At 40.3% G+C, this 27,742-nt stretch overlaps 1 protein-coding gene across 1 annotated transcript in view; it reads left to right on the top strand.

Moving 5' to 3' along the window:
- The first annotated feature begins 14,365 nt into the window (after positions 1-14,365).
- The window catches only part of LOC134205184 (neurotrimin), a 972,131-nt gene continuing 958,754 nt past the window's right edge, over positions 14,366-27,742 (top strand). Inside the window, exon 1 of the mRNA XM_062680202.1 lies at positions 14,366-16,056. The gene's annotated coding sequence lies outside the window, so the exon portion shown is untranslated. The remainder of the gene's footprint in view (positions 16,057-27,742) is intronic.

Raw genomic sequence — 27,742 nt, 5'->3', positions numbered from 1 at the left:
AGTTCCTTAACGTTTCTACCGGAAGGTTCTTCAGGAACTCCACCAGAAATTCCTTCAGGAATTCCACTCTGGAATTTCCTTCAGGAATACCTCAGGAGGTTCCTTCCGGATGTTCCTTCGAGAATATCTAGTATAGTTCCTTCCTCCTGAAATTCTTGGAGAAATTGCTTCGGAAGTTCTACCAGGAATATGTCCGCAATATGTTGTATCGATAACTTCACCAGAAGATCCTCCGGCAGTTTCTTCAGGCGTATCTCCGGAAGTTCCTCCACGAATTCATTCGGAAGTTTTATCAGAAAAATGTCAAGATGTTCTTCTTCACATTCCTTCAGGAATGCTTTTGAAAGTTCTTTCAGGAATTCCTCCGGAAGTTTCTTCAGGATTTTTTTCCGGAAGTTTCTTCAAAAATTCATCCAAAAGTTCCTTAAGGAATTCCTCTCGAATTTTCATCAGGAATTCCTACGGAGGATCTTTCATAAATTTCTCCAATTGTTCTTTCAGGAATTCCTCTGCAAGTTCCTTAAGGAGCTCCTTCGGAAATTACATCATGGAATATTTCTGGAAGTTGCTACAGGAATTCCTCCGGAAGTTTTTCAAGAATTCTTCCGGAAGTTCCTTGGGGATTTTTTCTTGAAATTACATAAGTATATCCTTTGGAAGTTCCTTTAGAAATTCTTCCGGCAGTTGCTATAGCTTCCGGGTGAGTTCTTGAAGGAACTTCCCAAGGAATTCCTAAAATAAATTCCGTAGAAAATCCTCATGGAACTTCCAGAGGTTTCCTGAAGCAACTTTCGAAGAATAAACAGAAGGAACTTACGAAAGGAATACTGGAGGAACTTAGGGAGGAATTCCTGAAAAAAAATCCGGAGTTTTTTTTTAACATTTTTAGAGTGATTTTCAATTTTAATACAAAATTCATCATTATTCTGGAGGAATTTCCAAAGGAACTTCTGAAGGAATCCGTAATGCAACTTCACAAGGAATTGCCCAATATAACCGAAAGAAGTAGCGAAAAAATTCCTTACAGCACTTTCGAAGGAATTCGTGAAAGAACACCCGGAAAAATTCCTTAAAGAACTTTCGTAGAAATTTCTGAAGAAAATTCGAGAGTAAATCCTTAAGGATTTTTCGGAGGAATTTTTAAAGAAACTTCTGGAGGTATTCCTGGAAGAACTTTCCAAAGCAATCGTAAAAGAATGTGAGAAAGAATATCAGGATATTTTCCTGGTAGAAATTCCGAAGGAAGTCGTGGAGGAACTTCTGAAGAAGTTCCTGAAGGAACTTCCGTAGGAACTACTGAAGGAGCTTAACGAGGTACTCTAGAAGGAGAAATTCTTTGAGGAACTTCCGGAGGAATTCCTTGAAGGACTTCCGGAGGAATTCCTTGAAGGACTTCCAAAGGAATTTCTGGAGGAACTTCCGGAGGAATTCCTGGAGGAACTTCCGGAAGAATTCCTGGAGGAACTTCCGGAGGAATTCCTGGAGGAACTTCCGGAGAAATTCTTGGAGGAACTTCCGGAGGAATTCCTGGAGGAACTTCCGGAGGAATTCCTGGAGGAACTTCCGGAGGAATTCCTGGAGGAACTTCCGGAGGAATTTCTGGAGGAACTTCCGGAGGAATTCCTGGAGGAACTTACGGAGGAATTCCTGGGGGAACTTCCGGAGGAATTCCTGGATGAACTTCCGGAGGAATTCCTGGAGGAACTTCCGGAGAAATTCCTGGAGGAACTTCCGGAGGAATTCCTGGAGGAACTTCCGGAGGAATTCCTGGAGGAACTTCCGGAGGAATTCCTGGAGGAACTTCCGGAGGAGTTCCTGGAGGAACTGCCGGAGGGACTCCTGGAGGAGCTTCCGGAGGAATTCCTGGAGGAACTTCCGGAGGAATTCCTGGAGGAACTTCCGGAGGAATTCCTGGAGGAACTTCCGGAGGAATTCCTGGAGGAACTTCCGGAGGAATTCCTGGAGGAACTTCCGGAGGAATTCCTGGAGGAACTTCCGGAGGAATTCCTGGAGGAACTTCCGGAGGAATTCCTGGAGGAACTTCCGGAGGAATTCCTGGAGGAACTTCCGGAGGAGTTCCTGGAGGAACTGCCGGAGGGACTCCTGGAGGAACTTCCGGAGGAATTCCTGGAGGAACTTCCGGAGGAATTCCTGGAGGAACTTCCGGAGGAATTCCTGGAGGAACTTCCGCAGGAATTCCTGGAGGAACTTCCGGAGGAATTCCTGGAGGAACTTCCGGAGGAATTCCTGGAGGAACTTCCGGAGGAATTCCTGGAGGAACTTCCGGAGGAATTCCTGGAGGAACTTCCGGAGGAATTCCTGGAGGAACTTCCGGAGGAATTCCTGGAGGAACTTCCGGAGGAATTCCTGGAGGAACTTCCGGAGGAATTCCTGGAGGAACTTCCGGAGGAATTCCTGGAGGAACTTCCGGAGGAATTCCTGGAGGAACTTCCGGAGGAATTCCTGGAGGAACTTCCGGAGGAATTCCTGGAGGAACTTCCGGAGGAATTCCTGGAGGAACTTCCGGAGGAATTCCTGGAGGAACTTCCGGAGGAATTCCTGGAGGAACTTCCGGAGGAATTCCTGGAGGAACTTCCGGAGGAATTCCTGGAGAAACTTCCGGAGGAATTCCTGGAGGAACTTCCGGAGGAATTCCTGGAGGAACTTCCGGAGGAATTCCTGGAGGAACTTCCGGAGGAATTCCTGGAGGAACTTCCGGAGGAATTCCTGGAGGAACTTCCGAGGAATTCCTGGAGGAACTTCCGGAGGAATTCCTGGAGGAACTTCCGGAGGAATTCCTGGAGGAACTTCCGGAGGAATTCCTGGAGGAACTTCCGGGGGAATTCCTGGATGAACTTCCTGAGGAGTTCCTGAAAGAACTTCGGAGGAATTCCTGGAGGAACTTCCGAGGAATTTCTGGAGGAACTTCCGGAGGAATTTCTGGAGGAACTTCCGGAGGAATTTCTGGAGGAACTTCCGGAGGAATTCCTGGAGGAACTTCCGAGGAATTCGTGGAGGAACTTCCGAGGAATTCGTGGAGGAACTTCCGAGGAATTCCTGGAGGAACTTCCGGAGGAATTCCTGGAGGAACTTCCGGAGGAATTTCTGGAGGAACTTCCGGAGGAATTCCTGGAGGAACTTCCGGAGGAATTCCCGGAGGAACTTCCGGAGGAATTCCCGGAGGAACTTCCGGAGGAATTCCCGGAGGAACTTCCGGAGGAATTCCCGGAGGAACTTCCGGAGGAATTCCTGGAGGAACTTCCGAGGAATTTCTGGAGGAACTTCCGGAGGAATTCCTGGAGGAACTTCCGGAGGAATTCCTGGAGGAACTTCCGGAGGAATTCCTGGAGGAACTTCCGGAGGAATTCCTGGAGGAACTTCCGGAGGAATTCCTGGAGGAACTTCCGGAGGAATTCCTGGAGGAACTTCCGGAGGAATTCCTGGAGGAACTTCCGGAGGAATTCCTGGAGGAACTTCCGGAGGAATTCCTGGAGGAACTTCCGGAGGAATTCCTGGAGGAACTTCCGGAGGAATTCCTGGAGGAACTTCGGAGGAATTCCTGGAGGAACTTCCGGAGGAATTCCTGGAGGAACTTCCGGAGGAATTCCTGGAGGAACTTCCGGAGGAATTCCTGGAGGAACTTCCGGAGGAATTCCTGGAGGAACTTCCGGAGGAATTCCTGGAGGAACTTCCGGAGGAATCCCTGGAGGAACTTCCGGAGAAATTCCTGGAGGAACTTCCGGAGGAATTCCTGGAGGAACTTCTGGAGGAATTCCTGGAGGAACTTCTGGAGGAATTCCTGGAGGAACTGCTGGAGGAATTCCTGGAGGAATTCCTAGAGGAACTTCCGGAGGAATTCCTGGAGGAACTTCCGGAGGAATTCCTGGAGGAACTTCCGGAGGAATTCCTGGAGGAACTTCCGGAGGAATTCCTGGAGGAACTTCCGGAGGAATTCCTGGAGGAACTTCCGGAGGAATTCCTGGAGGAACTTCCGGAGGAGTTCCTGGAGGAACTTCCGGAGGAATTCCTGGAGGAACTTCCGCAGGAATTCCTGGAGGAACTTCCGCAGGAATTCCTGGAGGAACTTCCGCAGGAATTCCTGGAGGAACTTCCGCAGGAATTCCTGGAGGAACTTCCGCAGGAATTCCTGGAGGAACTTCCGCAGGAATTCCTGGAGGAACTTCCGGAGAAATTCCTGGAGAAACTTCTGGAGGAATTCCTGGAGGAACTTCCGGAGAAATTCCTGGAGGAACTTCCGGAGGAATTCCTGGAGGAACTTCCTGAGGAATTTCTTGAGGAACTTTCGGAGGAATCCCTGGAGGAACTTCCGGAGGAATTTCTTGAGGAACTTTCGGAGGAATTCCTTGAGAAACTTCCGGAGGAATCCCTGGAGGAACTTCCGGAGGAATTGCTGGAGGAACTTCCGGAAGAATTCCTGTAAGAACTTCCGGAGGAATTCTTGAAGGAACTTCCGGAGGAATTCCTGGAGGAACTTCCTGAGGAATTCCTGGAGGAACTTCCTGAGGAATTCCTGGAGGAACTCCCTGAGGAATTCCTGGAGGAACTTCCTGAGGAATTCCTGGAGGAACTTCCGGATGAACTTCCGGAGGAATTCCTGGAGGAATTTCCGGACGGCTTTCTGGAGGGACGTTCGAAGGAATTTCCGGAGCAATTTCCGGATGAACTTCCAGAGCTAGTTCTGGAAGAACTTCCGGAAGAATCACTAGAGGAGCTCCCGGCGGAACTCCTGGAGAAATTCCTGGAGGAACATCCGGGGGGATCCCTGGAGGAACTCCTGGAGGAATTTTCGGACGAATTTCTTAAGGAACTTCCGGAGGAATTGCTGGAGGAATTTCCGGATGAATTCCTAGAGGAACTTCCAGAAGAATTGCTGGTGGAACCTCCGGAGGAATTCCTGGAGGATTTCCTGGAGAGACTTTCGCAGGAATTCCTGGAAGAAATTCCGAGCAATTCCCGGTGGAACTTTCGGAGGTATTCCTGGAAGAACTTTCAGAAGAATTATTGGAAGAACTTCCGGAAGAGTTACTGGAGGAACTTCCGGAAGAATTACTGGAGGAACTTTCGGAAGAATTCCTGGAGGAACTTCCGCAAGAATTACTGGAGGAACTTAAGGAAGAATTTCTGGATGAGTTATTCCTGGAGGAACTTTCTGAGGAAATCCTGAAGGAACTTTCTGAGGAATTCCTGGAGGGACTTTCAGAGGTACTCCAGGAGGAACTTCCAGAAGAATTATTGGAGGAACTTCTGGAGAAACTCCCGGAGGATTTCCCGGAGGAATTCCTGGAGGAACTTTCGGAGTAATTCCTGGAGGAACTTCCGGAGCCATTCCCGGAGGAACTTCCAGAGGTATTTCTGGAGGAACTTCCGGAAGATGTACTGGAGGAACTTCTGGATGAATTCCTGGAGGAATTTCCGGAGGAATTCCTGAAATAATTTCCGGAGGAATTCCTAGAGGAATTTCCGAGGGATTTCTGGAGGAATTTCCGGAGGAATTCCTAGAGAAATTTCCGGAGGAGTTTCTGGAGAAATTTCCGGAGGAATTCCTGGAGGAATTTCCGGACGATTTCCTGGAGGGACTTTCGGAGAAATTCAGGATTAATTCTCGGAGGAATTTCCAGAGGTACTCCTGGAGGAACTTCCGGAAAAATTACTGGAGGAACTCCCAGAGGAATTCCTGGAGAAACTTATGGTGGAATCCCTGGAGGAACTCCCGGAGGAACTGCCGGAGGAATTCCTGGAGGAATTTTCGGACGAATTCCTGGAGGAACTTCCAGAGGAATTCCTGGATGGACTTTGGGAGGAACTTCCGGAGCAATTCCTGGAGGAATTTCCAGAGGTATTGCCGGAGGATCTCCCGCAAGAATTACTGTGGAAACTTTTGGAAGAATTACTGGAGGAACTTCCGGAAGAATTACTGGAGGAACTTCCTGAGGTATTCCTAGAGGAAGTTCTGAAATAGGATTTCGGATTGGTACGGAAAAACGGAAATAAAAGAATACTGTTTGAAGAGACAAGATTAAACACGTTTATATTGTTCGGTATGATTTTACATTTATGTTGAAAAACGAGGGAAAGGTTGACAGCTACCACAGTGACGCCTATCCGGTAGGGGCACACCACAGTAGCGGCAATTGCATAAGATACAACCGGGTTGCCAGATGTTGTTCTTTAACAAGTTCCAGTGGAATTCCTAAAGGATGGTTTAGAGGAATTCCCGGCGGATCTTTCGGAGGAATTCCTAAAAAAAAATTTCTGGAGGAATTCTTTGAGTAACCTCCGGAGGAATTCTTGTAGGAACTAAAAAAAATGCAAATGATATTGTTAGAGTTGCAGAATGAATTCCTATAGAAATCTTCGAATAAATTCCAATGAAAGTTTTGTAGGAATTCTGGGTACTTCTGGGGGAAACTTCCGGATGAACCACTGAGAAAATTTCATCTGGGTTTCCGGGAGAAACATCTTAAATAAATTTCCGAAGGAATTTCTTGGTGAAAATGCTTGTGGTAGTTCCCAGAGGAATTACTGGAGTTTCCGGAAGAACCTGTGGAAATTTTCAGATGGAGTGCTTGGGGAGAATTTACAGAAGAATTGCTAGGAGTATTTCCAAAAGCGCTCTGGGTGAATTGTAAAAACAATTCTTAAGGAATCTAGGCGAATCCTTGAAAGAACAGTTGGGTTGGAACACGAAGCCAAATGATAACCAAGAACGTAGTTTTGTATATCTACTCTTGGTGTTACTAAGAGAATGTACAATAATTGTTCGCAGGTGGACAATAAGGGATGCATCAACTACCTAGTAATATAAATTAGCAGGTGTTCTTCCACGGTGAACACTGCGTGGAAATAACCATCCTATTTATGTGTACGAATCGATTATGGGATAATACACGGGCTAAGGAGAAAGTATTGAAATATCTAGAAGTGGTCGGAGAAACTCAACAGCGAATATTAAAATAGCTGAGGCAAATTCATCGGACGCACAGCTGGGCTAAGCATTCTTTAATCAATGAAGTTGGCGCTCGAGGTCAGTCATGTCAAAGGAGAAGAAATCAAGTTTTTTCCTGCTGAAAAGTTCAGAAAACCACGGAATATCCCGTGAAAAGACGGCATATTGGTGTTGCTTTTATCCTTCTTTTATGCGGCATGTGCCGTCTCTCTCGGTGGTTTCCATTTACGGAACTGGGATTTCTAATACTAATTCAAAGTTTATTGCACGAGTCGAAGAAGGCAATAATAGCTTTACATTCTCCACATCCTTGGCGTCACACAAAGAACCCGACAAAACGACAGGCGTTGAGTTGTCGTCCATTTGTTGAGTGCATTTGATCTGACTGGTCATTAATGCTTCTTTATTATTCATCGCAAGATAATTATCGGCAAATACGGAGTGAGTTTAACTGGTCCTAGAGGCTTGAGAAATGGACACACTAATTTGCTTATTTGGCACCAGTATTCACCAGTGAAATACATCGCAGTTCTTCTCTGCTGAACATCTACGTCGATGCGAGTGAGGAACCATATGCGTAGTCCTTTCGTTGTTGTTGATCTATAACATTCCAACAAAAGTAGATTTAAAATAAAATGATGCGACTATTTCCAATTACCTACCTACCTACCTGCTTGATGACATGGATTGCATTTACCAGTCCAAATTACTTTGGTAATTTGATCAAATTTTCCTTGAGCATTTTTCTTAAGAACTGCATACTAAGCTTTAATGAAAAGTATAAGTTTCGGAATGTATGTGACTAATGTGATGTATAAGGGTTTCCTTATATTATTTTCTATTATCATTGAGCGCCTGCTTTGGCAAAAAAGTATTAGAAATATTAATAATAAATAACATAAGGTACCCCGGGGCAAGTGAAAATACGGGGTAAGTGGGTACTATGGCTGCCGATTAATCGGTGAACATTTTTAATGGTAACAATGTTCTAGAAAGATGAAGATGAATTATCAACGAATTCACCTGACACAAAAAAATTTGGAATTAAAACCATTTGCGGCACCATACTAATGTTATTGTTTAATCATAACTTTAAACTACCGTCAAAATCCATCACTTTTATTTTAATTCAATGGATTTCCAACAAAATAGTAGTTCCTGAATTCATCATTGATGTGGAAAGTGAATATTTTGAGCAATTAAATAATTGTGTGACATCAAAAACGATTTAAAAGTTTTGATTAAAGCCAAAATCTGCAATTTTCACTTTCCCTTGATTTTTTACATACATGGGGCAAGTGGGACATATTTGAACAACATTTTTGATAGAGCCATTTTACCTGTTTTTAGATTGTTGTCTAGTAAAAAATAACTTCGCCACTCATATATCATATGGATCTGAATCAAATGCAGTTGATATCGTTGGTTTAGTTGTTAATAAGTAGTGTACAGTTGATTTACCAAATGTGTAGTATACTTTCTGAAAATTATCTCCCTCATGGAAAAGAGCAATGGTAATAACTATGCAAAATTTCCCGTTTACAGTGCAAACAATCTACTTATTCTACTATAGATCAACAGGTTTTGTCTTGTGTTTTGTTATTTTTAAACTTGGCATCAGATTAACAGATTTTAAGATAAATTAGGTGCTTAAGACATAAATTGGCCATTTCGTTCTATTACAAATTTACAACACCGCCTGAATAAAAACGTTCCTTTTGAGATTCTAGTTTATGTAATAATTTATGTTAAACAGAGAAACATTCATTCGAAAAGTGAACAAAGATTTGCTTATCTCTTCCATCTAACACATTCGGTAAGAAAGTAAGTTAATGTAAAGCCAGACAACAGACAATTAAACGGTAAACCGGCTGTTGTCTTGATTTTATATCTGCTAACATTGTAATCCCTTTCTTTTGCCAAAAACAAAAGTCTGACAAGCAATGAACCTTCATCCATGATCTGAAATACTACGACTCAGAAATTACATGAACATTATATCTACATTCTTCAAATTAGTTTCGTTCGACAGTATAAAGCAGAATAGGTCCCACTTGCCCCGTTTGAAGGGGTAAGTGGTTCCCACAGGTAAATTTATATATGTCACTACCAATATTTTTGTAACTGAATAAATGGCTTACAACACGTCTACACTTCAACAACGGAAGCATATAATGATGTATCCGTGGTTAATGTCCTGAAATACCCTGTTTTCTAAGTTTGCTTTAGCGATTTTGCTGAACTAGCGTTTTTTTAGGTCCCACTTGCCCCGGGGTACCTTAACAAATTTTGTTACGTGTATAATAATGCTTCTCAGTCAGAAAGACTGAAGTTTAAAGGCGTCCGAATTATACTTATACACGGTAGCTTAGCCAACTCGGTTTGCCAACAGCAGGCTGAAGCTGATGATTTTTCGGCACAAATTTCCTGTCTTTTTCTGTCAGGTGATAGTATTCAAGCATGCGTTTATATAGGGCCGTCACTTTCACGCACCGGAGAGTGAACTGCGTGAACTGAATGGACTGTCACTGCGGGCTGCGTGGCTGATGAGAAAAGTTTGAGATTACTTTATTGTTGATTGTTGCTGCTAACCATTTTCAGTTTTCACTACTAGGAAGTGATTGTGAACAGACAAAGGTATCGACATACTACAAATCACAGTCACTGAAACTTAGAATTCGCACCACTGCTGTCGGCCGCATCTTTGGACGAATTCGTTTTGGCGGAATTTTCGAACGCGGCCGAAATCATCTTTCTTCGGATCAAATTAGCATTAGCATTAGCATTGAGCATTTCGCACAAATTCGTAGGTGGTACAAGCCAAGACTATTGTACGAGAGTAGCATCACTTTCATCCGTTACCACAGATATTGATTTGGGACTAATCACTATCTCTTAGATGAAAGCAATGAACCCTCCAATAGTCGAGATCTGTCCTGGCCACGTCCTTGCGAATGCTGAGGAAGGGGAAGGATGGTTAGTTGGACACCTACTTAAGAAAGACCTCTCATAGGTGCCACGGAAAGTTTTGGGTTTGTGTAGAAGGTTATAACAGTAGGAATCGTTTTGGTAGAACGTGAAACACAGAAAGAACTAAGATAGAAATACAAAGTAGGAAAGGGACGAGCCTGGAATTGAACCTACGACCTCCTGCTTATACGGCAGAAGCGGTAGCCACTAGACCACCGAGCTCGTCTTTCTTCGGATCAAATGAACATTTTCTGAATAAAACAAAAAAATGGCTTTCATACGGCCGAGTTGCCGAATAATATGCAATTAAAAGCAAATTTATCCCTAAACAGAGATTAGCTAGCTTAGGGCTGCAAGCCTTTATAATGAAGACAATAATAATAATACTGAACCTACACAAAACTCATACTACTTTTTCCTGGTATCAGTTGTTAGAGCAAAATGGTTATTCAGATTTTGGCTAACCAGCTGGTCATTGGGTTGTAGCCCCTGAAGGAATCTACTGAGAAAAGCTGGGTGGTTAACTTAAATTGAGTGTCTTGGGTTGAATGTATCGAAAAAAAAAAGACAAAAAAAATATTGAGTGTAAATTGTCCTCCCCTCCCTGTGTGATAGTGGCAAAATGGAACTAATCTGAACATTCAGTGCATGTATTACAGTATATATCAAATAACAATTTGAAAAGTATGGGGAACGGTTCGGCACTTCATCCCATAGCTCCTATTTCTATCCCATCAAAAACAAAGTGATGAAAAGGAATTTGGTTTGTTTCTTATTTTTGTGATTTTTTTTTACCAGTGAGCACGCTTGTTAACAAAATAACGACGAGATTCGTGCTAGATTTCTTTGTTTTTCGATGATAGGGGCCGTACACATATTACGTAAGCACTTATGGGGAAAGGGGGGTCCGTTCTTTTCTTACTTCTTCTTCTTCTTCTTTTTGGAATAACATCCCCACACTGAGACAGAGCCGCCTCGCAGCTTAGTGTTCATTAAGCACTTCCATAGTTATTAACTGCGTGGTTTCTAAGCCAGGTTACCATTTTTGCATTCGTATATCATGAGGCTAACACGATGATACTTTTATGCCCAAGGAAGTCGAGACAATTTCCAATCCGAAAATTGCCTAGACCGGCACCGGGAATCGAACCCAGCCACCCTCAGCATGGTCTTGCTTTGTAGCCGCGCGTCTTACCGCACGGCTAAGGAGGGTTCTTTTCTTACGCACCATATAAATAAAAAATCATTTGTATGAAAAAAATCTTACATGGGGAAGGGGGGGTCGAAAAACCCAGAAAAAATGCTTACGTAATATGTGTACGACGCCATATATGTTTGTAGAGCATAAGGCTAGATCAATAAATGCAATATTATTCAAATTGATACATACATCCATACAATAAAAAACATTTGAATAACTGCATCATTGTAGGCGTGGTTAAGTATAACAAACAACACATCACAATTGCCAACGCCATACTGTATAAAAGGCGGGTGTTAATGGGTCAAGAGGTCATTCTTACAACGGATGGCATCAAGATGAATACACAACTAGGTGTTCCAATCTGCCAAATTCACGATTCAGCCATCTTGGATTTTAGTATGGGAGAGCCAGCCGGTTTGTTTTCGTTTTGCACTGAAAATTAATTTTCCACATCCGCCTTCTTCTCTTCCACAAACTTGGCAGATTGAAGCAACTAGTACTGTATTCATCTTGGATGGCATGACGAACGCATCGAATTAGAAAAAAGGAGAAGATGCAGAACAAATTCTCAAGAACCCAAAATTGTAAGAGGAGCGAGACTTATCAAGAGACTCCAAACCTCTTCTTATATGATGGACTCATCGTTTGAATTGGGAACCTCTAAGAAGCATTTTGTGAATCAAGAACCAGCAATCACGACAATGTTCAGTGAGATGGATAACGGAACAGTTCCCCTATATTCAAATAACAATTTGAAGATGACGTTTTGGGATTTTGTTTATTAATCGCTTCCGGAAGTCGCCGAGAAACCAAAATAGATGTTAAAACTTTAAAGTTCTCTATATACGACATGTTGATGTGGAAATGAAAAAATATTTGTGTATGCTCTACATTACTCAAAACATCTCTCTTATAGATTTTTGGTCATTAAAGTCCATTTTGTTTTGGTCTCTTAACTAATACAATTGTTTTAATTCTCACAGTAATTCTTGATTTCGGTGCCCCCTTATGGCTGGCGCCCTTGGCGGGGGCCAAACCAGCCAACCGCACGCTACGACGCTGTCTATAATGCTACGTTTAGACAAGGCAAGTGAATTGAGCAAGTCGCTTGAATCGAACGCGAACTGAACGTGTAAACACCTTAATTCAATTCACTTGAACGAAAAGAAAGTTGAACATGTTCAACTTTTGGCAAGTCAATTGAATTCAACTGAGTTGTTCAATTCACTTGCCCTGTCAAAACGTAGCATAAATGAGTCGAGGCAAGGTGGCAATGTCCCAGTGGGGGATTTAATGCCAATTAGAATAAGACCTAACAAAAATTCCAGACACAATTGTTGGACACACGACCATGGTTCCCACCGGGGTTCGTTACCCAATCTTCCATAATGTTGCTCGTACCCCGGCCGGCATCACAGCGAGGTAGGGATAGAAGTGGCAAAATAATTAGAGGCTAAGGTCTGCGCAATGTGGTCTTTTTTTCATTCCTGCGAGTGCGGTACACATTACTTAGCATTTACCCACCTACATAACTTGCCATTTGGATATTAATCAGGCTGGAGAAAAAGATAAAAAAAAACTTCTCGCATTTGATAAAGAATGGTTTGAGAATCCTCGAAATATTTGGAAATTGTGTTGTTGCCCCCTCAACTTATTATTTTTGTGCTGAAAACCCCCGAGGAGGAAGGAGGCACAATTTTTTTACAATATTTGTAAAGGCCCTAATATTTGCAATTTATTAACACGGCATACCATATAGGAAAGATCCATTAATTTCGTAACGCAATAATTGGCCATTTTCATCCCCCTATGTCAAACTTTTTGTATGAATCATTTTAAATTTTTGTATGGATTGGTACACTTCGAGCAACACTGCCCCCTTTAAGCGTTGCGTATTTTATGGATGCTCCCTAACTGATTTTTCTAGTGATACTGATTTACGGTAACTTTACTCATTGTTAAAAAAGAACATGCTATTTTTTCGTTTTTTTTTCACCAGGTCAGCTGAAGAACTAACAATATGGAAACGGTTCAAAAACTCATAATCAACAAATACTGCAAATATTAAAATAAGCGATTATGGGCAATTATGCACATAATAAATAAATAAGCAAATTGTATAACAACATTCATGCTTTTTGCCCACTTCCCCCTAAAATCTATTATTCAAATACAACTTTGAAAGATTGTGTAGAAATATACTTTATTCTGGCTCGCCAGCTCCCTTACCAAGAAACCTACGTGATTTATGGTAGGCTCCTACATGCGGCAAGGCCATCCAATCATAAATATAGGGTTAAATTACAGCCTTCCTTGCAGAGATCACACTTCCCCTAAAACATATCATCAGATGGGAATTGATAGGCGGATACCGACGTTGGAACTGGAAGCTACCGATAAATAGTGTTTAGCTTCCCTTCTTCGATACAACAGCTAAAATATACAGTTTCCGCATAGGGTGCAACGATCACCGTCTGTCTGTGGCAGGGAAATGGACTTACTCTCTTTGGCATTGGGAGTTACACGCTAAAACAAATCTGCTTTGCGTCGCATTCGAATGTCGAATCATTGTCGAAAGAGATAGAGAGAGCGGTAGCAACCCTGTTGCAACAGTCTCTCACTGTTCATGTCGCAGGATACAGTGTATGAAGCACCCCACAGCATCAACACAAAGAATGGTAGCGTTGGATTATGCAGTGCAACATCATGGTGTCGCAATGCATAGTGTGTCACGTGGTTTTTGTTTATTTTTTATTCGAATGTTTGTTTGCGAGCGAAAGTTTTCCTTTGCCCGGTTCTCACTCTCACTCTCTCGAGGAAAATGCAATTATTGTGCTACTCCATCACCTGCATTATCCTTGCCTTTCGAGCGGCATATGGACTGTCGGAGAGTCTTATCACTAGGACGGGCGACACGCTTCTACTCGGCACAGTTTTTGATCCTTTCCATAATTATGTGATTCTTCTCAGCATGCTTGTGGGGGCCCCGAGAGAGAAAACTCTGATACTTCAACAATCGTGTGATTGCGGGAAAATCCGAACCCACCCGAAAGAAAGCGAGCGCGATCCTTTTGTTATGTTTGATATCGTTCGCTGTTGGCTGGTCCACGAAAACCCGGTGGTGGGCACATCCCGTCGTTGCAGTGGCGGATGGAAAATTCAGTATTTTCCTAGCGCGCGAAACGCGAGCATCTGGACGCGCAGAATATTAGTCCTGTCGTGGCCTCCGTGGCGTGAAATTAAAAAGTTGTACCTACAATCTGATTTTTTTTTAAAGGACGATTATCCCTCTTATTCGCGGTTAAATCCGCGGGTGATTCCAAAATAACGGTTCAGTGAACGACTTCCAAGAAAAGAGAACATTCGGAATCGATTTTCCAATAAAGTTGTCTAAACTTCTGTGAAAGTACATGCAAAGATAGATTATCTTTGCCGAGATTTCCTCGTTTTTTGTTTTTGTCTGCGTGCAGAAGTCATCTGACTTCCTCATATCGACGACGACCTGGCATGCAATGTGAGAGTGCGAAATTTGAGCAAGCGGAGCAAGTGAACAAAAAATAACTTCATTCGCCAGGCAAGGAACGTGTAGAGTGCTTTATTCGGGAAGAAATCGGTGAAGATGATTAATGACTACGGTGGCCAAGACAGCTGCCAGGATTCCGGTTCGTCGCCCTGTCAGTGACAGGCTGGCTGTGGTTTGACCCTTTTTCGAAGAGTGAAGGAATTTGGAGAACGTGCCAGTGAATAGAAAAGTTTGCCATCGTTCAAGTGGGGTATCTCGTCACAAAAATTCTGGAAGGATATACAGATGTGAAAACAAACTAAACTACTGAAACAACTTCCCTCATAGCGAAGGTCAGTGTTGATTTTTCGGAAGTAATAAAAACATATTGTTAAACTGCTGGTGTTAACTAACTGAAAGTAACGGAATTTTGAGCAAGGATTAACGGTCATCTACGAAATGTATAATAAACATCAATAAATTCAATGAGCAATTGAATTCAATTCAAAGCGTATATAACATTAGCAGACCGGAGAAATTATCAGAAGAAAAGCTCAACTTAGTGAAAAAGAAAGGTTTAATTCGACAAGTCAACAATCAGTGAGAAAACTTCGACAAAAATGTAAAGAGAAGAAAAAAAATAAAATTAAATGGAAACAACAAATTGTCAGCTATACTGCTCCCAGAAGGGTTAGTTTGTGAAAATAAAAACTGTGCAGTGAAACTCAATTCGGCAAGCAGCAGCTGAAATTTTCGATCTATATCTAGATGTGTAGAGTTCGTCTGTGTACATACATGTTGTGCCAGTGGTAAATATTTATAACCAGAGAGATAGTCGGTTCGACCTACAAAATAGTTGTGCTTGCAGTGGCGGTACCACGAAGCAGTAAGCATCGAATAAAAAGTACAACCTCGAATCCGTAACTACAACCAGTGCGACACAGATTCTAAGTTGCCCCGGCGGTCGTGCTTTGCTAAATGTGCGTACAGAAATGTGCACATACATGTGTTTGTGAAAGTGAGTGTGCTTCAAAAATCAAGGAGGAATAAAACGAGCAACGACAAAAAAATCACGCCACGGAAAAAGGATTCTCAAATTGAATTCATTGAATAAAAGATTCAACCTCCGAAACAGCTGCAAGAAATCATTGAAAATCTTCTGATATGTGAAGTTGTTAGTGTGCTGCAGTGTATGTGTACCACCAGTGCAGCGTACCGTCTGCACAATTTTACCGGGAAATGCGGACGAGCGCAAGGAATGCTTGAAGAGGATTAACATTTTATTGAATAGAAACAAAAGTATCGCGTTCCTCATACATCTTCACCGTCCGGAAAACCTAGGAACGAATCCTACTTGATTGGAGCAGAGCAGCAGCGACGTTTTGCCACATTCAACGAAGGACGGCACGAAAAGTAAGGATCCCCATTTGCTTCTTAGTATTTTAATGTTTCGCAATATATATTCTGTTAGCGCTCAGATTTCAGAAATGTACATGCCTGGAAGCTTTGCCGTCAAATGCATACTACATATGTATTCCGCTTCAAAGTGTAACAAATTAAAATTGCAGTTGAATGGAATTTGGCTTTTCAGAAAACGGTTATAGCTACTGGATATACCCTCTTTCTTTATTATTTTTACTTTCCTGGGGATTAACATTCAAACTATTACTAGCACGTAATAAATATGATGTTTTGAAAAAATGTGCGTTCTTCACTGCTCAAAATTAGCTTATACAATGCATTTAAATAAAGTCAAATCCTATCAAAAAAATTGCTATTTGCAAGCATGTTAACATTGTTTTTGTTATAATTCTAAGACACTGTTGATTATTCGGATAAATTGCAAAAGAAACAAAAACCTGGAAGCGCGTGACGAATTACGGGTAAAATTAGCATAAAATTTCTATTTTTGAAAATTATGGATTTTTGAGTTTTAATAGCAGACATAACAACTTAGATAAAACTGATTTTTGGCAACTTACGTGTCAGCAAGTCACATAAAAGCAGAACTTTGCATGAATTTTGACCATTCCTTCTATTAAACGTGTTAACCGCTTTATCATAAATTTTATCATTGAATTTGAAGTAACAGTATGTTGAATATAATATTATCAAATATTTCATAAAATATCTCATACGAGCGGTAGGTACCCGGTCTTACTCGGATTTGCCAGTTTGATTGGCAGTTTCTTGAATCGGCAAATGATAAAGCTAATTCAACAGAGTCAGGCAAATGATAAAGCTAATTCAACAGGTCAACAGAGTGATAGTGTTGGGGAAATGTTATTTCGAGAATTATCCAATCTCAAAGAACCTCGAATGAACTACAGAGTGAGGACTTTAAATTACGCCTCACATACATTTTGTCTAACGTTATAATTTTTAATACACTCATGCATAACCTCGCACTCTACAATACCCACATGTCTCCCCGTTTTCCCAATGACCATTATACCCCATCAAAAGTTATACTGAATTGTTTGTTTTCTAAATAATACCCAAACCCAATAATCTCCCGTATTCTAAATGACACTCCCAACCTCTGTTTAATGGCTTCTTTTGAGTAGAGAATACGTGTTCCAAATTAGTTAAAAAGTTATGAAAATCTGTTCGTTTCGTACATATGTCCTCTCACCCTTTCCTCTATGACACTCCAACCCAGTTTAATATCGTCTTCCTGGGACAATACCATTCCCTAACGATTGTACGACAATTCCCCGAAAACCAATTCCCCGAATGCATTTTCCCCGAATGTAATTTCCCCGAATGTAACAATTCCCCGAATGCAATTTCCCCGAATGTAACAACTCCCCGAATGTAACATTTCCGAGAATGGAACAATTCCCCGAAAATAAAATACCTGCAAACACATCTTCGCAATCAACTGTATGCGTCCGAAAAAGCAGTATTTAAAGATACATTCAAGAGTGTCTTATTGGAGATTATCAGCTGAATAGTCTTTGGAAGTATTTTTAGCTCTTGACCCTCCAAGATGTGTTGTTGAATTATAAAGATATCAGAGTACAGTGTTCTCTAAGGTAGCTTTTTTTTTCCTAAAATAGTATCAAACTGCAATTCTGATTGAAAGCCTTTTGGTAAATATTTTTCCTATCTTCGGAATCATACTCCTGTTCTGCATATACCTTCTTCAAATATATAAGGCAATGTTGGATGTGAATCCTTGTAAACAAAAATAATGCGTTTGCCCGGAAAGAGGCAATGGTGAATGTGATTCCTTCTTTAAAAAGAATGCATCTGCTCGGAACAATGCAGTGGTAAATGTGTCCCTTCTTCAGTGGGTGTTTCATCAGATAATGAATGTTGTTATTCGTTCTTTTTATAACATGTATCTGTCCTGAATATGAGGGATAATGGGGGATGTGATGCATTCTTTGAAAGAAGGCAGTTTTACAAAGTAAGAAAATGGCAGATGTGTTACTTCAAAAATAGGTGTTAGCTCGAAATAATGCAAAGATGAATGAATTGAGAATGATAATGTGGACTAATCTGATCTCTTATTTTGATGCAGACGAATTTGGGCATAATAAGGAAAAAATATATATGATCCCTTATTACGCAATATGTATTAAATGTATTATATTTCACCTAAAAACATTTTGCCGAATTCATTTTCTCAACAAGGCATTAGGCGGTCTGTAACTTTCGCGTTGTGACTTTTGATGGATTGTACCTTTTTCAGAATAACCTTTGGAAGAATGCTGTTTTTCAGAATGTTATATTAAACAAATAAGCATTTTCTTAGATAAGTGTGGTGTAATATAACAGCAGTTTTGAAACATATAATTGCTTCATGTCAATCATTCATTATACCTGGCAAACGTGGTACTTGCTTAGTAAACGAATTATCTTCTCTTATGCTATATTGCGGACAGAATTTCTGTCTCGAGAGACCTTAATTTAAAGAAGGCATTATCTCCTCCATTCTCATTACACCGGACAGACGCGATCATTTAAGGAAGGCGTTGTTTCATTCTTTCACTTTATTTCAGACAAACGAGTTCATTTAAAGAAGGAACTATCTATCCTCTTTGCCTTATACCGGGCAAAGAAGGAATTATCTCCTACCGTCATCTTATACCGGACAAACGCGTTCATTTCAAGAAGGCATTCCCACAGTTATGGAAAGCTTCCCGGTACCTGTCAGTTACATGAATGTCTTGTGTAGCAAGTACAATGGATACACTGTTCACAAGGAGCCGAAAATGCTTCCCACCCTGAAGCATCTTAGGCCACACCTAGAACCGAACTCGCAACCTTCGGATCGGCAATCATACGACTTTGCTCGCATGACTTACTTAATACCCATCGCCTTGTGCCTCACTCAAAAAGAAGGGAGATGCATTCGGGGAAATGTTACATTCGAGGAATTGTTACGTTCGGGGAAATGTTACATTCGGGGAAATGTTACATTCGGGGAATTGTTATTCGAGGAAATTGCATTCGGGGAAATTGCTTTCGGGGAATTGTTATTCGGGGGATTGTCGTACAATCTTCCCTAACACCTTCTCTCTTTTTCAATGACATACCCACCTCTACTGAGAATAAGCGCTCTATAATCGTCATACGTTTCGCCGCATGCAATACTATGGATGTTCATATCACCCAGTATCAAAACTGAGGATGATAGAAGAAAGACTGCATTCCAAAGCTGTCGACGATTAAGTGGTGCGTTCAGTATATAAACTCAAGTTATGCAAAGGTTTTTATTCCTTACACTTACATGGCAAGCGACGATTCCTAAGCCATTAACAACCGGAATAGGAATTCTGTAGAAGTAGTAGAATTTTTTGATCCCGAAAAGAACGCCGCCATTGTGGTCATCCCGATCTTGCCAAATAATGCTAAAATCGTGGGAGTTGATTTCATCTTCAGATTAAAGCCATGTGTTACAGAGAGCAAATATATCGCTTCCGGAATTGCGAGTCAAAAACTTCAAAACATCTATTTTTGTTAACTATGATAGTTCCACTGAAGTACAGTTATTGTATATTGGCCGTATTATCCATCGGTAAATACAATTTCTGCAAGAAGGGGCCATAAAGCAGTCGATTGCTTCAGATATGCTTCTACCGTTGGAATAAAGACGGCATAGGTTAGAGACCTCAATGGACTCGCTGAACCCAAAATAAATTTCAATTATTACAGTTTTGCAAGCATTTGTGAAATAATAAAAAAGATGGTTGAGCGTTGCTTCCGTTTTGAGTGGGGTGCCCTTGAAAATGCGAGTGAAATTTGTTTTGAATACAGCGAGTCTTGTCCTCAAAGGATATCTATCCTCGATTGGACGAGTTATTTTTTCAGAAGTGCGAGTAGCATTATTCTTTTCATTGAGCACATTGATAATCTTTGCTGGATGTTTCTAGGAAACATCGCTCTTAGGCAATGGCGGAAATAACTTACTTCAGCAAAGATCCAAAGGAGCAGTAAAAGCAGGTTGCTACGGGATTTTAAATAATCCCCCTTTATCTTCAGATTGTGCCAAGCCTTTATGGATGGCTTTTGTTTTCTTATGGCGCGATCCCGAGGAAGACGGTTCTTTCCCCTTTTCGGACGCGTGTACTTCCGAAGAATCATTCATATCGGTTTCGTCAGAGTCCGATCCATCAACGGAAATGGAATCGTAATAATCACTTACTTGAACGGCTGCTGAAAAAGCAGTCGTTATGGTGGCAGTGGCGGGTGTGTTTTGCGGTTTAACAATTTCCGCATAAGACTGCTCCACCTTTTTGGTGCGCTTTTTGTACACCAGGCATTCTTCCAAACCAAGTGGAGGATCCATACCACAATACGCACATGATGTAGCTTCATGCTGGCAGGACTCCTCCCGATGTATTTCGAAACATTTACCGCAACGTAGTTTGTTGTTACAAATTCGGCTGTATGAGCTAATTGTTTGGAATTGATACTATTAAACATCCTTGGCACAAAAAGATGCACCGGAAATAACATATTCTTGATTATCCTTGGAAGAATCGAACCAGTGAACGTTTTATCTAGGCTTTTTGCTTTCTGCTGAAAGTAAACAATCCAAGGCCCAGCGAACATACCTGGTAGAACCGTTTGCGAGCATTATCGAAGACGTACTGTCGCCCGAAGTCTCCGCCGCCATTCTCACTTCGAGAGGTGGAAGGATACTTGACACTAATAGTAAGAAAAAAATAAAAACTAAACTGTTATTGCACCGACATGGAAAAGATGAAATGTTCGATAACTTATTAGACGAAATTCTAATGTTTGATCAATGGCACGGAGAGTCAAATTCAGATCTACTACGGTTACATTGTCAGCTGCAGGCAAATCCTGACCCAACGAATACCTTCCTCATTATCCAACTCCGTGGTACTTATGAGGGTGTCGCTAAGTCGGTGGCCTCTCGTTAAATAAGTACCACATCAACACTTCCTCCCTCTCGTTAGTTACGGTGAAGATGGGCGTGGCCAGGAGTAGTAATCCCAATGCTCTTGTTATTTTTGTTTAAGACTGGAATCAAGGACCACTTCCCTTCTTGAATTCTGATAGCATTCTAGATAAGGATCGCATCAGTAAAACATGAGTATCACTAGTGTCCAATCTACGAATTACACCGTAAAAATGCTAATGCTAATGCTAATGGCACGGAGAGTCAAATTCAGTTCAAAGGCAATATAACTCGAATGACGAATGGATGGACCTATTTTAAAATGTTTATACTAAATGTTTATACTAATCGATTCGTCTTGCAATCAGCTGGGTTTTTATATATTCAAACAGTTCATAAATTTGACGGGGAAAGTTAGAAAATCATTAAAATAGATTGAAATACAATAATGGGGTTAGTCAAGGGGCAAGTAACTCTAAACTTTGCGATAATATTACTCATTGTCCCGCAATCGTATTTCGTGATATTTCGTCAAACAATGAAACGGTTACTATGTCTGAAACTTGATTATGCATATGTACAACATGTGATAGATTTAGTTCGGAAAAGGTATTGGAGGGTAACCGCCCCTTCGGTGGGGTTTGATCCCACGACCCCAGTTCGCATGACAGGTGCTTTCCCTACTAAGCTACGAAGGACCTCCGTCGTCCACCGCAGCTTAGCGGGTACTGATGAAACCAAATTCTCAGCACCAGGTACCAGCCGATCTCTCGCAATACATTTTCAAGTGTGTAGGAGCCGGACAATATTAAATACTCATCCTACTTGGTTGACATTGTGTACAAAAATACATTTGAGAGAGTTAGTTCTGTTGTCAGTTTTTTTTTAAGAATTTAAAGGAGACTGAAAACATGTGTTGCCTAAAACTGGGTCTTCATGGATTCTTACGAATAATTTTCTGATGATTTTATAAAAAAAAACAATTGTCCTTATTGGCCACTACCGGAACATTTTGGAATGCCCGAGCGAATCTGTACAAAGTCCTGGGCAAAAGCGTAGGATTGCCAATCCGGAGAAGCCGAGTCCGATTCTCGGTCCGGCCTAAAATGTTTTCGGGTGGGAAAAAACCCCGGCTTCCGGGAATAGTGTATAATTTTCTTGCTATACAATACAAATACACATGGAATTTGAGGGAATAGTAAGCTTTCAAATAAGAACTTTGGAAATGCGTAAAAAACACTAAATTAAAGAGCAGGCCAAGTTCCAGAGCCATTGAAGAAGAAGAAGATCAATTAGGAAGAAATCAAACCCAAGTAGCACCTGCAACTTACTCCTAATAAAAAAAAAATAATAGAAATGTTGTATATAAATTATATACTTGTTTCGATAGTGACATTGAGTTTGGATTCAGTTATACTTAAGTTCTTTATTTTGGATTTCGGAAAGTCATATTTCTTAAAGATTTTTATTTGCATCTTATGTATAACTTAAATAAAACAGCTAAACAATGTTTGAAATAATTCTGTTACACCGAAACCTCAATATAACCTTCTGCATGGCGTTAAAAAATATGCCTTCAGAATACAGAATTTTGTTTAGAAAGGAATGGACACGAATAGCCAATGATATTCTTGAAATTGTTTATCTTACCTTTAAGGTGATTATACAATCAAGCCATGTGGTGAATTTTAAATTCACCACACGGTTTTCTACTCCTATTGTCAAAAGTTCAAATCTAGCGTAATAATGTTCGTACAATGCTGAAATTAAAGTCGATTGTTTAGCATAAGTAAGCAAACGATCAAACGAATGTTTCATCCCCATGGGCGTTGTGGTTCTCTCAATTCGTGCTCTTGAAAAATCACTAGAAAAAACACGTGGTTTCCAAGATGGCCGATTTGTGGCTTTGTTGTATAACCACCTTAATAATTTAACTTTTATTGGTTGCGATTATATGTCTAATATACATCACATCACAGCGAGGGCACATAAATCACAAAAACACAATTTGATTTTGAAAGTAATATTGTTTTTAGTTGTAACTTGGAAGTGTTAAAGCTTGTCCACGTTAAATTTCGGACACACATCGTCCGGCGCGATTTTTAAACATTTTTACCAACCACTGAGACGATCTATTTGCATGACAGCTCAGACTCTTCGCTTTACTGCTGCTTTCAGCATGTCGTAGCTCTCGTTAAGATTGGTAAAATAACGACAAATCAATTGTACATTATCTAATTGTCCGAAATTTAACGTGGACAGGCTTTATTTATAACTCATGGTTTTTAGGTTTACCGATTTACAACTGCGTTATAACAAACAACAATTATTGAATTTATATTTATGGTTTCATGCGGTTGCATTTACGTTGAATATAAATTTTCGGAACAGCTTCACCATTCCTTATTGAATGCAATATTTTTGACAGATCTAAATACAGTGCAGGACAAAAAAACGGATTTCGTTTTCTGAATAATGAAAATAGAATGTTGAAAATGAAAATACTTTTCAATAGATTAGATATGTCACAGTGTGTATTCAGAGATCTTGCTGACAATAATCTTTCTCTTTCAAGCACATAGAAAGAATTGAATTTATTTTCATCGGAAACGTTTCCAGTGATATGAAAAAGGAAATAGTTCCCTTATTTCAAAATTTAAATTGATTTGACTTTTATGTCCGATGTCAACTTTACAGTTAACTTGATGGTTCGATGCGGTCAGTTTTTATAGTCTTTTACCATATGTTGGGGTTTCCATTGGACTATTTTTTAGTGTTTGGACAGGCTCGAAACAAAATTCACAACAAAAAATGTATTGATTTTAGCACACCCAGACATACGAATCTTTTGGTCATGGATTACCATAATATTCAACACGAGTAACCGTGATACGGTCACTTAATATATTTTTGAAATATTGAACATTTTTCCTTATAAAAGTTTTTATTGTTGAAGATCAACCGTCACTGTACGACGAAAATGGAGATCTGAATAATGAAAATCAGATATGCGTTTTGTTCACGTATGAAGCATACGATGCATATGCAATTTTTTTCAAAAACCGAACGATTATAAGATCAGTTTCTCAAGGCGCATCGAAAAAATGAAGGTACATTAAGTGTGTTTCACCATAAATTCTGAGCCGCATGTGAAATTTCATCATATAAACAACAACACACAATTGTTAATTTTGGAATATTTATTGTTTTTCATCATGCATTCTTTGAAATATATTTCCAAAACAAATTAGGCAATACACCTAACCGGAATAAAATGGCAGCTCGGTTTTCACGGGTATTATATTTCAGTTATAATTAAGATTCAAAATCATTTCATATGAAACCTAAGAAATGATATAGGGGTAATGACGGCTTTGGCAGGTTTTATTCCATTATTGGCAGGGGTTTTTTTTATGACTGACTAGGCTCAAATTTGGCCTAAACATTCTTTGCATATCAAAGAATATTGTGGCCATAATTTCATAAAATTCGGACGACAAAAACCCCCCTGCCAATAATAGAACAAAACCTGCCAAAGCCGTCTTTCCCCCTATATTGACTCCACCTCTTTCGCTTTTTTGGTTGTAAACAAGTCGTATATAAGAGTCTGGTAACGAGATTCCGGCTGGTGGAGAAGTCATAATTATATTCCAAGTACTGAGTTGAAACAAACTGTATTGCTTGGGAAACTATTTGGTAAGCGTATAGTCCAAATAAGGAAGGAGAGATGTATTGATCCGTGTGTAGTGGCGTCAAATTGTTGATTCAGTGTTGTCTGTTTAGATGCCAGCTAAATATATTAAATGAATCAAATGAAAAGAGCCATTGCAAGATACGTTTTTCCCGTAACACGGTGGATCTCTTTGACGTAGTGTGTTGCGGTTTAAGATCTACCAAACAGAGCCCTAGCTTAATCCATTTTTCTAGCTAGGGCAATAAGTTGTAGTAATTAAAGATTTATCGTATTTAGTCCCCGCTACCAACAGCAGTCTCAGACATAAAACATAATTAATGTTACCTTGCAGACAGTTGAAAGACTCGAATTCATCTTGTTTGAGGCTAAACTGCATGCAGCGGAAACAATTTTTCAAGCAATTAGTTAAAAAACCTCGGTACCCGGTCCTAGGTTGAACTGACTGTTGGAAAAATTGAGTTAGGGGTTTAAATACGTACTAACTCTTCTTGAACTGGTGAACAATTGTAGTGAGAGGAACACACGGAAGTTCTTATTAAGGTACCCCGGGGCAAGTGGGACCTAAAAAAACGCTAGTTCAGCAAAATCTCTAACGCATACTTAGAAAACAGGGTTTTTCAGGACATTAACCACGGATACATCATTATATGCTTCCGTTGTTGAAGTGTAGACGTTTTGTAAGCCTTTTATTCAGTTATAAAAATATTGGTAGTGACATAAATAAATTTGCCTGTGGGATTCACTTACCCCTTCAAACGGGGCAAGTGGGACCTATTCTGCTCTATACTGTCGAACGAAACTAATATGAAGAATGTAGATATAATGTTCATGTAATTTCTGAGTCGTAGTATTTCAGATCATGGATGGAGGTTTATTGATTGTCAGACTTTTGGGTTTGGCAAAAGAAAGGGATTACAATGTTAGCAGATATAAAAACAAGACAACAGCCGGTTTACTGTTTAATTGTCTGTTGTCTGGCTTTACATTAGCTTACTTCCTCACCAAATGTGTAAGATAGAAGAGATAAGCAAATCTTTGTTCACTTTTCGAATGAATGTTTCTCTGTTTAACGCAAATTATTACATAAATTAGAACTTCAAAAGGAACGTTTTTATTCAGGCGGTGTTGCAAATTTGTAATAGAACGACTTTATTTATCTGAAAATCTGTTAATCTGATGCGAAGTTTAAAAATAACACAAGACAAAACCTGTTGATCTATTGTAGAATAAATAGATTGTTTGCACTGTAAACGGAAAATTTTGCATAGTTATAACCATTGCTCTTTTCCATGAGGGAGATAATTTTCAGAAAGTGAAATACACATTTGGTAAATCAACTGCACATTACTTCTTAACCACTAAACCAACGATATCAACTGCATTTTATTCAGATCCATATGATATATGAGTGTCGAAGTTGTTTTTAACTAGACAACAATCTAAAAACAGGTAAAATGGCTCTATCGAAAATGTTGTTCAAATATGTCCCACTTGCCCCATGTATGTTAAAAATCAAGGGAAAGTGAAAATTGCAGATTTTGGCTTTAATCAAAACTTTTAAATCGTTTTTGATGTCACACAATTATTCAATTGCTCAAAATATTCACTTTCCACATCAATGATGAATTTAGAAACGACTATTTTGTTGGAAATCCATTGAATTAAAATAAAAGTAATAGATTTTGCCAGTAGTTTAAAGTCATGATTAAACAATACCATTAGTATGGTGTTGCAAATGGTTTTGATTCCAAATTTTTTTGTGTCAGGGAATTCGTTGATAATTCTGCTTTATCTTTCTAGAACATTGTTACCATTAAAAACGTTCACCGATTAATCGGCAGCCATAGTACCCACTTACCCCGTATTTTCACTTGCCCCGGGGTACCTTACTGAACAAATTCTCTTGCTTGAAATGGTCTTGTAGACAGAGCTAAATCCCGGGTTTCATTGTTTTACTGGTGCTATTCTAGAAGCAAGACAAGGATGGGGCTAGGGCTCCGATGCATGGCCAAAAACAGTATCACTCTTCTGTTTTCTCAAGAAAGGATTGATTTCCTATTGTTAAGGGACGCGCCTTCAATGGGATTGCACTCTGTGAAGGGTCTAAATAGCGGGACCTTGTCATGGTGCTCTTGAGAAAACAAAACAACAACTGTATGAAAACCGATACAGCATTGCTTATCAATAGTAATGAAGTAATTCGACATGCACTTAAACACTAAGGATACGGGTAACGCTACAATAGATCAAATAACAGGTCACCGTGGTACACCCGAACAGGGGAAAAAGATACGTTTTGGTCTTGACGAACATGCTTCCACCTACAGTTGCTCCTGGAGTACGCGTGAGGTAACGAGTGTGGCTAATAAGGTCTATCGTCTTTCACTGCCTCACCAGAAGATTGTTCGTGAGGATTCACAAAGAAAGAATAGTCGCAAGAGACGTTCTACAATCGAAAATATTTCCCCCTGCATGTTTTCCCGGGACTCCTCGTGTGTTCCTGCTAGTAGCCAATAATATCGTGCTTTATAGACTCATTAGTAGTTATTCGTGAAAAATCCTGAAGAAAGAGCTGTTGCTTGACCCGTTGAACCTTGGAGAATGAGCTGTCGCATGATACGTTTTGGTATAAAATTGTATTGTGAAAACTCATATGTGAATATGTACATTATGCGGAAGATATTGATTTGAAAAATGCATTGGAGGTAACCACTATCCCTTCGATGGGACTCGAACCCATGACCCTACAGTACGCTAGACTGGCGCTTTAACCAACTAAGCTACGAAGGACCTCCGTTTGCCTTCGAAACCTAGTGGCTACTGAATGAGCTCGAAATTCCCAAATTGGACACATAGTCAAATCACTCGCAATCCATTTGTCAAGCCAATACTTCCACATGTCTATAGTACACGTTCACATTAGAGGAGCGTGAGTATTTAGCACCAGTCTAGCGTACTGTAGGGTCGTGTGTTCGAGTCCCGAGTTCCCGAATTCGTGAACCAGCAAAAATACACCGCGATTTAAT

This window comes from Armigeres subalbatus, chromosome 1 (assembly GCF_024139115.2).
Source record: "Armigeres subalbatus isolate Guangzhou_Male chromosome 1, GZ_Asu_2, whole genome shotgun sequence".
Lineage (NCBI taxonomy): Eukaryota > Metazoa > Arthropoda > Insecta > Diptera > Culicidae > Armigeres > Armigeres subalbatus.
This window is presented reverse-complemented; position numbering and strand designations above follow the sequence as displayed.